Genomic DNA, 13,342 nt, shown 5'->3' with positions numbered 1-13,342 from the left:
TCTGCTATTTCTTCAATAGTATGCTATATATTTATTGAGCCTATTAGTTTAGTCTATAGAGCATAAAGTTAACAATGCCAAGAACATACTTTCAATCAGTCTCTAAGCCAATACTTGATGCTCCTTTAATGTTGAAAATAGATGTATTTTCTTCAGTATCATTTGTATGTCTATATTTCCTTCGGGGGGGAAGCTGACACAATGATTAGATGAATCAATTGCATATAGGTGATGAATTGTTATTTATTGCTAAAACACATGGAAAAAACATTAATGGCTCTAAGTTCTAACACTAAGTATGAAAATCTCTTTTGTATTGTAATTTTTCTAAAGTCATATTAGTTTCTTCATGTTGATATTATATATTTATAACTTCATGGTAAACCTCCGAAATTAAGCTTTCCAAATCTCCCAGGTTAACTATCCTTAGCACTTCTTCATATGCTGGACTTCCAGGAATTTGTGCAGACAGGCCTGTTAGCTCAGATGGTTAGAGAGTGGTGCTAATAACGCCAAGGTCACAGGTTTGATCCCTGTACAGGCCAAGTTTCATTGTTTGAAAAAAGATTAATTTTTCTTGTGTCTCATTTTTGACTGTTTATCACCTTGGATCAAACGATGCTTGAAGGATTGGATGAATACATTTGATATAGTTGTAGAATTAATTATTATTCTGAAAGCTCCTGGAATATCTAATAATGGTTCTAAGTTCTAACACCAAGTAACTAAATCTCTTATTTATTGCAATTTATTGAGGTCATTTTTGTTTTGTCTTGTTGATGAAATATAAAAATAGTATGAATGTAAACAGCTGAATATAAGCTTTCCAACTATCCCGGGTTAACAATCAGTAGCACTTCATCATCTGCTATTTCTTCAATAGTATGCTATATATTTATTGAGCCTATTAGTTTAGTCTTTAGAGCATAAAGTTAACAATGCCAAGAACATACTTTCAATCAGTCTCTAAGCCAATACTTGATGCTCCTTTAATGTTGAAAATAGATGTATTTTCTTCAGTATCATTTGTATGTCTATATTTCCTTCGGGGGGGAAGCTGACACAATGATTAGATGAATCAATTGCATATAGGTGATGAATTGTTATTTATTGCTAAAACACATGGAAAAAACATTAATGGCTCTAAGTTCTAACACTAAGTATGAAAATCTCTTTTGTATTGTAATTTTTCTAAAGTCATATTAGTTTCTTCATGTTGATATTATATATTTATAACTTCATGGTAAACCTCCGAAATTAAGCTTTCAAATCTCCCGGGTTAACTATCATTAGCACTTCTTCATATGCTGGACTTCCAGGGATTTGTGCAGACCTGCCTGTTAGCTCAGATGGTTAGAGCGTGGTGCTAATAACGCCAAGGTCACAGGTTCAATCCCTGTACAGGCCAAGTTTAATTGTTTGAAAAAAGATTAATTTTTCTTGTGTCTCTTTTTTGACTGTTTATCACCTTGGATCAAACGATGCTTGAAGGATTGGATGAATACATTTGATATAGTTGTAGAATTAATTATTATTCTGAAAGCTCCTGGAATATCTATTAATGGTTCTAAGTTCTAACACCAAGTAACTAAATCTCTTATTTATTGCAATTTATTGAGGTCATTTTTGTTTTGTCTTGTTGATGAAATATAAAAATAGTATGAATGTAAACAGCTGAATATAAGCTTTCCAACTATCCTGGGTTAACAATCAGTAGCACTTCATCATCTGCTATTTCTTCAATTGTATGCTATATATTTAGTGAGCCTATTAGTTTAGTCTTCAGAGCATAAAGTTAAAAATGCCAAGGACATACTTTCAATCCGTCTCCAAGCCAATACTTGATGCTCCTTTAATGTTGAAAATAGATGTATTTTCTTCTGTATCATGTGTATCTCTATATTTCCTTTGAGGGGAAGCTGATAGAATGATTAAATGAATCAATTGCATATAGGTGATGAATTGTTATTTATTGCTAAAACACATGGAAAAAACATTAATGGTTCTAAGTTCTAACACTAAGTATGAAAATCTCTTTTGTATTGTAATTTTTTTAAAGTCATATAAGTTTCTTCATGTTGATATTATATATTCATAACTTCATGGTAAACCTCTGAAATTAAGCTTTCCAAATCTCCCGGGTTAACTATCATTAGCACTTCTTCATATGCTGGACTTCGAGTAATTTGTGCAAAATGGCCTGTTAGCTCAGATGGTTAGAGCGTGGTGCTAATAACGCCAAGGTCACAGGTTCGATGCCTGTACAGGCCAAGTTTAATTGTTTGTAAAAAGATAAATGTTTCTTGTGTCTCATTTTTGACTGTTTATCACCTTGGATCAAACGCTGCTTGAAGGATTGGATGAATACATTTGATATAGTTGTAGAATTAATTATTATTCTGAAAGCTCCTGAAATATCTATTAATGGTTCTAAGTTCTAACGCCAAGTAACTAAATCTCTTATTTATTGCATTTTATTGAGGTCATTTTTGTTTTGTCTTGTTGATGAAATATAAATATAGTATGAATGTAAACAGCTGAATATAAGCTTTCCAACTATCCCGGGTTAACAATCGGTAGCACTTCATCATCTGCTATTTCTTCAATAGTATGCTATATATTTATTGAGCCTATTAGTTTAGTCTATAGAGCATAAAGTTAACAATGCCAAGAACATACTTTCAATCAGTCTCTAAGCCAATACTTGATGCTCCTTTAATGTTGAAAATAGATGTATTTTCTTCAGTATCATTTGTATGTCTATATTTCCTTCGGGGGGGAAGCTGACACAATGATTAGATGAATCAATTGCATATAGGTGATGAATTGTTATTTATTGCTAAAACACATGGAAAAAACATTAATGGCTCTAAGTTCTAACACTAAGTATGAAAATCTCTTTTGTATTGTAATTTTTCTAAAGTCATATTAGTTTCTTCATGTTGATATTATATATTTATAACTTCATGGTAAACCTCCGAAATTAAGCTTTCCAAATCTCCCAGGTTAACTATCCTTAGCACTTCTTCATATGCTGGACTTCCAGGAATTTGTGCAGACAGGCCTGTTAGCTCAGATGGTTAGAGAGTGGTGCTAATAACGCCAAGGTCACAGGTTTGATCCCTGTACAGGCCAAGTTTCATTGTTTGAAAAAAGATTAATTTTTCTTGTGTCTCATTTTTGACTGTTTATCACCTTGGATCAAACGATGCTTGAAGGATTGGATGAATACATTTGATATAGTTGTAGAATTAATTATTATTCTGAAAGCTCCTGGAATATCTAATAATGGTTCTAAGTTCTAACACCAAGTAACTAAATCTCTTATTTATTGCAATTTATTGAGGTCATTTTTGTTTTGTCTTGTTGATGAAATATAAAAATAGTATGAATGTAAACAGCTGAATATAAGCTTTCCAACTATCCCGGGTTAACAATCAGTAGCACTTCATCATCTGCTATTTCTTCAATAGTATGCTATATATTTATTGAGCCTATTAGTTTAGTCTTTAGAGCATAAAGTTAACAATGCCAAGAACATACTTTCAATCAGTCTCTAAGCCAATACTTGATGCTCCTTTAATGTTGAAAATAGATGTATTTTCTTCAGTATCATTTGTATGTCTATATTTCCTTCGGGGGGGAAGCTGACACAATGATTAGATGAATCAATTGCATATAGGTGATGAATTGTTATTTATTGCTAAAACACATGGAAAAAACATTAATGGCTCTAAGTTCTAACACTAAGTATGAAAATCTCTTTTGTATTGTAATTTTTCTAAAGTCATATTAGTTTCTTCATGTTGATATTATATATTTATAACTTCATGGTAAACCTCCGAAATTAAGCTTTCAAATCTCCCGGGTTAACTATCATTAGCACTTCTTCATATGCTGGACTTCCAGGGATTTGTGCAGACCTGCCTGTTAGCTCAGATGGTTAGAGCGTGGTGCTAATAACGCCAAGGTCACAGGTTCAATCCCTGTACAGGCCAAGTTTAATTGTTTGAAAAAAGATTAATTTTTCTTGTGTCTCTTTTTTGACTGTTTATCACCTTGGATCAAACGATGCTTGAAGGATTGGATGAATACATTTGATATAGTTGTAGAATTAATTATTATTCTGAAAGCTCCTGGAATATCTATTAATGGTTCTAAGTTCTAACACCAAGTAACTAAATCTCTTATTTATTGCAATTTATTGAGGTCATTTTTGTTTTGTCTTGTTGATGAAATATAAAAATAGTATGAATGTAAACAGCTGAATATAAGCTTTCCAACTATCCTGGGTTAACAATCAGTAGCACTTCATCATCTGCTATTTCTTCAATTGTATGCTATATATTTAGTGAGCCTATTAGTTTAGTCTTCAGAGCATAAAGTTAAAAATGCCAAGGACATACTTTCAATCCGTCTCCAAGCCAATACTTGATGCTCCTTTAATGTTGAAAATAGATGTATTTTCTTCTGTATCATGTGTATCTCTATATTTCCTTTGAGGGGAAGCTGATAGAATGATTAAATGAATCAATTGCATATAGGTGATGAATTGTTATTTATTGCTAAAACACATGGAAAAAACATTAATGGTTCTAAGTTCTAACACTAAGTATGAAAATCTCTTTTGTATTGTAATTTTTTTAAAGTCATATAAGTTTCTTCATGTTGATATTATATATTTATAACTTTCATATTCATATGCTGGACTTCCAGGATTTTGTGCAAAACGGCCTGTTAGCTCAGATGGTTAGAGCGTGGTGCTAATAACGCCAAGGTCACAGGTTCGATCCCTGTACAGGCCAAGTTTAATTGTTTGTAAAAAGATACATTTTTCTTGTGTCTCATTTTTGACTGTTTATCACCTTGGATCAAAAGCTACTTGAAGGATTGGATGAATACATTTGATATAGTTGTAGAATTAATTATCATTCTGAAAGCTCCTGGAATATCTATAATTGGTTCTAAGTTCTAACGCCAAGTAACTAAATCTCTTATTTATTGCAATTTATTGAGGTCATTTTTGTTTTGTCTTGTTGATGAAATATAAAGATAGTATGAATGTAAACAGCTGAATATAAGCTTTCCAACTATCCCGGGTTAACAATCAGTAGCACTTCATCATCTGCTATTTCTTCAATAGTGTGCTATATATTTAGTGAGCCTATTAGTTTAGTCTTTATGTCTTAAATATTTTATTGAGCATAGGCAAAGAAATGCACCTCAGAGACATCTGTAGGGGCCGTCACCTCTCCAGGGAGGCCTAGGTCAGCGACCCGGCTGACACCCCTCACGAGGCCAGCGGGTACATCATCTTGTTAACACAGCAAGCCGCCTACAACCCAGCTGGGCCGGCCGCGTCATAAGAGGTGCTACCACGGTGCAAGCTGATCAGTGCTAGTGCAACTCGAGAAACAAAGAACTGTAAACAACCCCCCTACCCTTCCCACCCCAGCCCTCCCCTCTCCTTGTCCATTTCCGGGATTAAACTATCGGTTGTGGTCTACTACAAACAGTCAGTCGGTGCTGCGCGCGCAGGGCCCGTGCGCTTACGGGCGTGAGTCTTGGGGTCCGGGAGAGGTGTTTCTGCCAGGCGTAGCAGGCGCAGGTAGCGTGGGCAGCTCACCTCCCGAAACTCCCCGGTAAGCAAGGCGAGGAATGGCCGCCAGAGTTCCGCAAAGTCCGCCCCCCTCCCCGCTGCCGTCAGTGATAGTTTCTCCATTCCCAGGATCGCCCAGAGCCGGTGAAGCCACCCCAGTTGCTGCGGAGCCTGAATCGCCCTCCAGTGGGCCACAATGTTTTGGACCGCAGCCCCAAGCGCAAGTGCGATCAAGCGGCCTCGCCAGGATTTCAGAGGGTACATGAGTGCGTTTGGGAGGCCTAGTAGAATGTATGCTGGGAAGCGCGGCAGTTGTGTGTCTAGATGTGCATCTATAAGGTCCAGGATAGGGTCCCAATAGGGGCGCAGCGCCTCACAGCTCCACAGCAGGTGTTCCAATGTCCCTAGTTCCCCACACCCCCTCCAGCATCTGTCACTGATTCGGGCATCCCATTGATGTAGTCTCTCAGGGGTGTGGTACCAGTATGTGGCTACCTTAGTCAATGTCTCGGTAAGCCCGGTGTGGTGCGCCGAGTGTCTGGCTCTATGGTACACCCCCTCCCATTCTTTCCTAGTGAGCTGCCTCCCCAGGTCCCTTTCCCACCGGACTTGGCCCGCGTTGTACGTGTGTGCCTGAGTGAGAAGTAGCTGCTGATAAAGGTCTGAAATCAATTTCTTATCCGAGGTGCGCGTTAGCAGCCACCGTTCGTAGGGCGTGAGGTGCCGTTGGGCTCCGGGCTGGATCGAGGGGTGGAGCACCCAGTGGCGCACCTGCAGGTATTGCAAGCGTTCCGATTCGGCCACACCGTAATCCGCCTTGACCTGCTGGAACGGGAGGATCCCCTTGATATCGAACATGTGTCCCGCCACTCTACAGGGCGTCGTCCGCCACGTCGTGAATGCTCCGGCGTCCAAGCCCGGCGAGAAGTCTGGATTCTCAAAGATGGGAGTCATAGGTGAGGAGAAGGTGGTCAGCCCCTTGGCCACGGCCACTCTGTCCCACACTCGCAGGGCGGTGCTGGTGATTTCAGAAGCGTACAGGTTAGGGGGACGGTGTCGGCGTGGTAGGAAGGGCACGCCCTGGAGGGTACGGCCAGCCACTGCCTGGTCCAGGAAGAGCCAGTGTTTACCGGACTCCAGCTGGAACCATTCCACGAAGGTGCGCAGCTGTGCTGCCTGGAAGTACAGGGTAAGGTCTGGCACGCCGACCCCCCCGTTCGCTGGGGGTAGAGTGGCGAGAGTGTGCTTAAACCTAGGTCGCCGGCCGTTCCAAATGAACCGTGATAGTTCCGATTGGGTTTGTTGAAGCCAACCCGTCGGGGGGTTCAAGGGGAGCGTCTGAAACAGGTACAGGATCTGCGGCAGCAGTGTCATTTTGACTGCGGCAATTCTGCCTAGCCATGACAGCGTAAGTGGTTTCCAACGCCGGAGCTGCTCCCGGAGTTTGAGTATGAGGGCCTCGTAATTGACTCGCGCAGTGCCCCTGACAGTAGGAGCCAGGCGAACGCCTAGGTACGGGACGGTTGCGTCCGACCATTGTATCTTGAATTCCGATTTAATCTCGGCCACCACGTCTGGGCTTAGGGAGATGTTCAGGGCCTCAGATTTGGCTTCGTTGATTTTAAAACCCGAGGCCAGGGCGAAGGTGTGGAGCTCCACAAAGAGAGCACGCAGGGATTGCATCGGGTCAGTAAGGGACAGCAAGACGTCGTCAGCGTACTGGCTGATCTTATGCGTGTCGGCTCCAAACTTGATACCAGAAATGAGAGCATGTTGCCGCACTCTCTGAGCCATCGGCTCCATATACAATGCGAATAGGAGCGGCGACAGAGGGCAGCCTTGGCGCGTGCCTCTGCCAATGTTGAACCTCGGGGAGGTGTGACCGTTCACCCTTACCGTGGCGTTGGGCCGGCGGTAGCAGTTGAAGATGCGATGGCGGAGTTTCTCCCCAAATCCGAAGTGACGGAGGGCCTGGTCGAGGTATGGCCAATGCACTCTGTCGAAGGCTTTCTCCGCATCGATGGTGAGGAGCATGCAGCCGGGTTTAGTGCGCGACCCGGCCTCAATTTGGTGCAGCACCCGCTTGGTGTTGTCGCTGGTCTGCCGTTGAGGGATAAAGCCCGCTTGGTCGGGGTCTATCAGCTGTTGCATATATGGTGCGATGCGGCTCGCTAGTATGCCAGTGTAGAGCTTCAAGTCTACGTTCAGTAGCGAGATGGGCCTGTAGGAACCGCAGGCCGCCGGATCACGGCCCGGTTTGGGAATAACAGAGATAGACGCCTCTAGCAGGTCCGGGTGTATGGCGCCAGGCGTGTCAAATGTGTTAAACAGGTCGCGCAAGAGAGGGGCAAGCTGCTGGCAAAAGGTCTTGTAAAATGCCGCGGTATAGCCGTCGGGTCCCGGGGATTTCCCAACCTTGAGGCGGGCAATGGCCGAGATGACCTCTTCCAGGCCTATGGGCCGCTCCAGAAGGTCCGCTTGGGCTTGGGTAAGGGTGGGGAGCTCCACGCCCTGCAAGTAGGCCGGGCCGGCATTGGGGTCCAGGTGATCCGCGTCGTAGAGCGCCGCATAAAAATTGCCGAAGGCCGCCGCAATCGCCGCGTCCTCTGTAATCTGGTCGCCATTGGCCGACAGGAGAGAGCGCACTTGTTGCCTCTGGGTTTGCGCCCTTAGCCTACTCGCCAGCAGCCTCCCGCAACGGTCGCCACCGGTATAATAGACGTGTTTGAGGCGCATAGCGGCGTATTCCGCCATGTCTTGATCCAAGGCCGCCAGCATTTTCCGTTCGGCGCACAATTGTCGCCATGCCCTGGCCGCCCCCGTGCGCTGGTGCATCTGTTCCAGTTCTGCCACCCGTTGGGTAAGCTCGGCACGCTTCAGCACCCTTTCCTTGTTGTTGGCCGTGGCGATGGAGATGATTTCCCCGCGTAGGACTGCTTTGAGGGCCGCCCACTGGGTGGCCTTCGTGGTGTCATCATTGGCGTTGTGTTCCAGAAAATGGCCAATCGCGGCTGTGAGCCGGGTCTGGGTGTCAGGCAGCTGCAAGAGACCGTCTCGCAGCCTCCAGTGTCGTTGTGGAGCCGGCATGGCTCCCACACGAAGCGTCGCCACCACCGGGGAGTGGTCCGATAGCGCAGCTGGCAGTATCTCCACGCCCTCAACCTGTAACGCCAGTTGAGAGGAGCCCAGAAAATAGTCCAGTCTCGCATACGTCTTGTGTGCCGCCGAGAAATACGTATAGGCAGTGGTTAGGGGGTGTGTGTGTCGCCATAAATCGGTGAGGCCCAAGTCTGCTAAGTGTGCATGTCCCGCCGCTGTGAGCGCCCCTACCTGCCCGGATCTTTGGCCTGAGCGGTCCGCCGTGTTATGAAATACGATGTTGAGGTCCCCCCCCAGCAGCAAGTGAGTGTGCGTAGTGGATGTAGTGGTCTCTAGAGCTGTATGTAGGAACCTTTCCTGCCCCTCGTTCGGGCCGTAAACAGAGCCCACCAGCAAGGTGTGGCCCGCAATTTGGAAGCTATAGAGTAGAAGCCGCCCTTTAATTTCGGCCTCTTTCTGGAGGACCTTCCCCTCAAAGGATTTAGCCACTAGGATCGCCACCCCCGCAGACTTCTTCAGGGAGGAGGAGAAGAACTGCCATGGAAAAGCACAGGATTTGAGTCTATGCTGGTCGCTGCGCACAAGGTGTGTTTCTTGAAGAAGGCAGATATCCGCCTTGGAGCGCTCGAGACAGGATAGTATCGCCCTGCATTTGTTCGGACTGTTGAGACCCCGCACATTAAGCGTGAGCACTGTGAGGTGTCGTGGCATATCTGGGGTCGTAAGAAAGACGCCAAACCCACCCGGAGGCCGTGGCTGTGGGACAGCGGGTCGTGGAAGACACTGAGTTGGGAGCCTCGTCAGTTCCTCCCGTGGCGTCCGAATCCCCTGGACAAGGAGAGCCCCCCCGCCCCTCCCCCTCTCCCCCCAACTCCCCCCCAGCCCCGACTGCCCCCCCCTGTCCCTGCTCAACCGGAGCAACTTCCCCGCCCGGATCCCCCCCACCCTCGGTGCAAACTCTTCCCGTCCAACTCCCCGTACCCGGATCCCCACCCAACCCTTCTCCCCAACTGGCAAAGAAATGTGGTCCAACATTGTCCCAGGTCCAGGCACGTGGCCACTGGACCCGTGGTAAGGTAAGTCCGTAGAATGGGAGCAGTGGCGACGTCGCAAGCAGGTCGGCCCACTCGAAGTGCTCCGCCGCAGGTAAAGAGTCAGAGTCACCATCAGGGAAGGCCAAGGAGCGCTCTGCACGCGCCCCCGCCGCCGGACTAGATTAGCCCAAACCAACCATGTCTTGTGGAACTAGTGCGTCGCTCTCCCAGCGGTCAGCCACTGTTCGCAGGCGCTAGGCCCTGCGCCACTGTCTCCACCGCAGCCCTCTGCCCCTCCTCTATCTCTGTGGCCGCGGGGCATCGTGGCCTGCGTCTGCGCCGCTGCTGCTGCCAGCGACCTGGGGCAGCCTCGTTAGTAGACTTGTCTCCCGGTGACCCGTCGTCGACCACCGGTTCATCCACGCCCAGCACTCGGCAGGCGTCCCGGAGGGTGCGCGGCTGATGGAGGACATTGCCAAGCCGAAACACCAGGCGGAAGGGGTGCCCCCAGCTGTAGGAAATGTTGCGCTGTCTCAGTTCCGCCGTCACTGGCCGAAAGGTGCGCCGTTTCTCCAGGGTAAGTGCAGCCAGGTCCTGGTATAACGTCGGGGAATGGTCGCCAAAGGTGATTCTCTCCATGTGGAGTGCCTTGCTTAGGATCTCCTCTTTTGTCCTGAAGTCCTGCACGCACACCAGGATGTCCGGCGGGTGTGTCACGTCGGCCCTCGGCGGACCCGTCCGGTGGGCCCTGTCAAGTCGCAGGGGGGCGTCTGCCTGACGGCCCAAGATGTGGTTGAAGAGACCCTGTGTAAACCGGAAGAGGTCCTCCGTGTCCGGGGACAATTTCACTCCTCGGATCCTGATGTTATGCCGCCGGGAGCGGTTCTCCAGATCCTCGGCGTGTGTCTGGAGGTCCACCTGTTGGTCGTGGATGCGGGCCAGCTCCTGTCTTAGGGCCTCTATCTCGGCGTCCCGTGTGTCGCTCTTCGTTTCCAGGTCTGCCACTCTCTCCCCTATGGCATCGGTGTCGCGGCGGACCTCTTTGATCTCGTCTTGGAGCTCCTTCTTTAGGGCGTGGATGTCTTCCCTCAGGCCAGTGAACAGGGACTCCAGAAAGGACCGCGTGACTGGAGCCTCGGGGTCCGCTCCCCCAGGGGGCGACGAGGCCACCGTCTTCTTGTCCGTGTCTCCCCGGGGGTTGGATCCCGCGGGGCCATTCCGCTTCCCCATGGCAGGGGGGGTGAAGAGATCCTTAATGGTACGGTCCTTCCTGGGCCTCCCGCCGGACATGTCGCCCCAGAGCCCCCAGCCGCGTCCGCCGGTACCTCCCTCTGCCGGCTGCAGATCGAGCCCTAGGCCTTCTGGGCGCCGCTCCGGGTTCGGGACAACCAGTGCTACGTAAGTGGCGCCTCCGCGTTCCTCCCAGTCTTCTGCCCCCCCGGGTGAGCAATGTAGCGTCGCAGGGCACGGCGGGGGCCGCGTGATGGGCGCAGGGACGCCGGGTCCAACGGCGAGGCGGGAAGCGCTGGCCAGGCCGGGCGGGAAGCCGCCTAAGATGGTGCCCATGGCACACCGCGCTGCACTGCCCAGAGGGTGAGAGCGCAGCAGGTCCGCAGGGGCCTCCTCACATCAAGGGGGCCCGCTCACCTCCGTGGGGGCCGCGGTTGGGAGCGCGCGGCTGTCGGTGCAGGTGTCCCCAGCGTCAGCGCCACCACGACTGGCAGGGCAAGAGTTCCAGTGCTTTCCCACCACGTGCGGGGGCCCCAGTGGTTCCTCTCCGTGCCCCTCGGGCCTACAGGCTACCACCTCCCCCGCCGAATGTCGAGGTGCGCAGGTTCAGCCAGGGATTGGGGCAGTGCTGCAGGCGGGGACCGGCGGCGGTGGGGGGCCACGCTGGCAGGCCCAGTGCATGCGGATCGTGGTCTCGGCCGTTCTGGGCCGCCGCCTCGGTGCCCCGCTAGTGGACTTGCCTGTGGGGGTGCCAGCCAGAGTCTGCTGTCTCCCGGTGGTCCCTCGTGAAAGGGAGGTCCGCTGGGCCGGGGGGGGTGGGGGAGCCTCGTCCACCGCCGCTCCTCACCTCCTTGGTCCGGGCTCCCATGCTCGACCCCAGGCCGGGTCTGCCGTTGTTCCCCACCAGCAAGGCGCTCCGTCGAGCCGCAGGTCAGCGCGGCGAGCCTGCAGAAGCCCCCGCCAGATGACTACGGGGGCCTCGCGCTCAACAGCACGGGCCGGGCTCGCCGTCGCAGCCGCCGCCGGGCACAGGCACGCTCGGCTCCGCGTATAAGCTCCGCCTCCTGCGGCCTCGTTGTCCCGCTACGTTCCTCTCAGGCCCTCAGCGCCGCCAAGTCTCCGGGCCGGGTCCAGCCGGGGTTCCACGCCGGGAACCGGCAGCACAACCGTCCTGCACCCCCCGCAGCAATGCCGGCCTCAGGCCCGCCGGGGAAGTGCTCGGTTCAGGGCGTTTGCTGAAAAAATGCTAAAGTTTAACGGCCGGCGGCGGGAGCTCCGACAGAGCACGTCTGCTCACTCCGCCATCTTAGCCACGCCCCCTTAGTTTAGTCTTTAGAGCATAAAGTTAAAAATGCCAAGGACATACTTTCAATCAGTCTCCAAGCCAATACTTGATGCTCCTGTAATGTTGAAAAGATGTATTTTCTTCTGTATCATGTGTATCTCTATATTTCCTTTGAGGGGATGGTTCTAAGTTCTAACACTAAGTATGAAAATCTCTTTTGTATTGTAATTTTTTAAAGTCATATTAGTTTCTTCATGTTGATATTATATAAGTATAACTTCATGGTAAACCTCTGAAATTAAGCTTTCCAAATCTCCCGGGTTAACTATCATTAGCACTTCTTCATATGCTGGACTTCCAGGAATTTGTGCAAAACGGCCTGTTAGCTCAGATGGTTAGAGCGTGGTGCTAATAACGCCAAGGTCACAGGTTCGATCCCTGTACAGGCCAAGTTTAATTGTTTGTAAAATATTAATTTTTCTTGTGTCTCATTTTTGACTGTTTATCACCATGGATCAAAAGCTACTTGAAGGATTGGATGAATACATTTGATATAGTTGTAGAATTAATTATTATTCTGAAAGCTCCTGGAATATCTATAATTGGTTCTAAGTTCTAACGCCAAGTAACTAAATCTCTTATTTATTGCAATTTATTGAGGTCATTTTTGTTTTGTCTTGTTGATGAAATATAAAGATAGTATGAATGTAAACAGCTGAATATAAGCTTTCCAACTATCCCGGGTTAACAATCAGTAGCACTTCATCATCTGCTACTTCTTCAATAGTATGCTATATATTTAGTGAGCCTATTAGTTTAGTCTTTAGAGCATAAAGTTAAAAATGCCAGGGACATACTTTCAATCAGTCTCCAAGCCAATACTTGATGCTCCTTTAATGTTGAAAATAGATGTATTTTCTTCAGTATCATTTGTATGTCTATATTTCCTTCGAGGGGAAGCTGACACAATGATTAGATGAATCAATTGCATATAGGATGATGAATTGTTATTTATTGCTAAAACACATGGAAAAAACATTAATGGCTCTAAGTTCTAACACTAAGTATGAAAATCTCTTTTGTATTGTAATTTTT

General features: G+C 48.1%; 2 non-coding genes across 2 annotated transcripts; both read left to right on the top strand.

Annotated features, from left to right (window-relative positions):
- The first annotated feature begins 4,731 nt into the window (after positions 1-4,731).
- Positions 4,732-4,805, top strand: TRNAI-AAU (transfer RNA isoleucine (anticodon AAU)). The gene has a single exon. It is a non-coding gene; the product is annotated as a tRNA-Ile (tRNA).
- Positions 4,806-12,623: 7,818 nt separating this feature from the next.
- On the top strand, positions 12,624-12,697 carry TRNAI-AAU (transfer RNA isoleucine (anticodon AAU)). Its single transcript has one exon. It is a non-coding gene; the product is annotated as a tRNA-Ile (tRNA).
- The last annotated feature ends 645 nt before the right edge of the window (positions 12,698-13,342 follow it).

This window comes from Lissotriton vulgaris, chromosome 4_1 (genome assembly GCF_964263255.1).
Source record: "Lissotriton vulgaris chromosome 4_1, aLisVul1.2, whole genome shotgun sequence".
NCBI classification, from domain to species: Eukaryota; Metazoa; Chordata; class Amphibia; order Caudata; family Salamandridae; genus Lissotriton; species Lissotriton vulgaris.
Note: the sequence above shows the minus strand (reverse complement) of the source record. Positions and strands in the feature narration are given on the sequence as shown.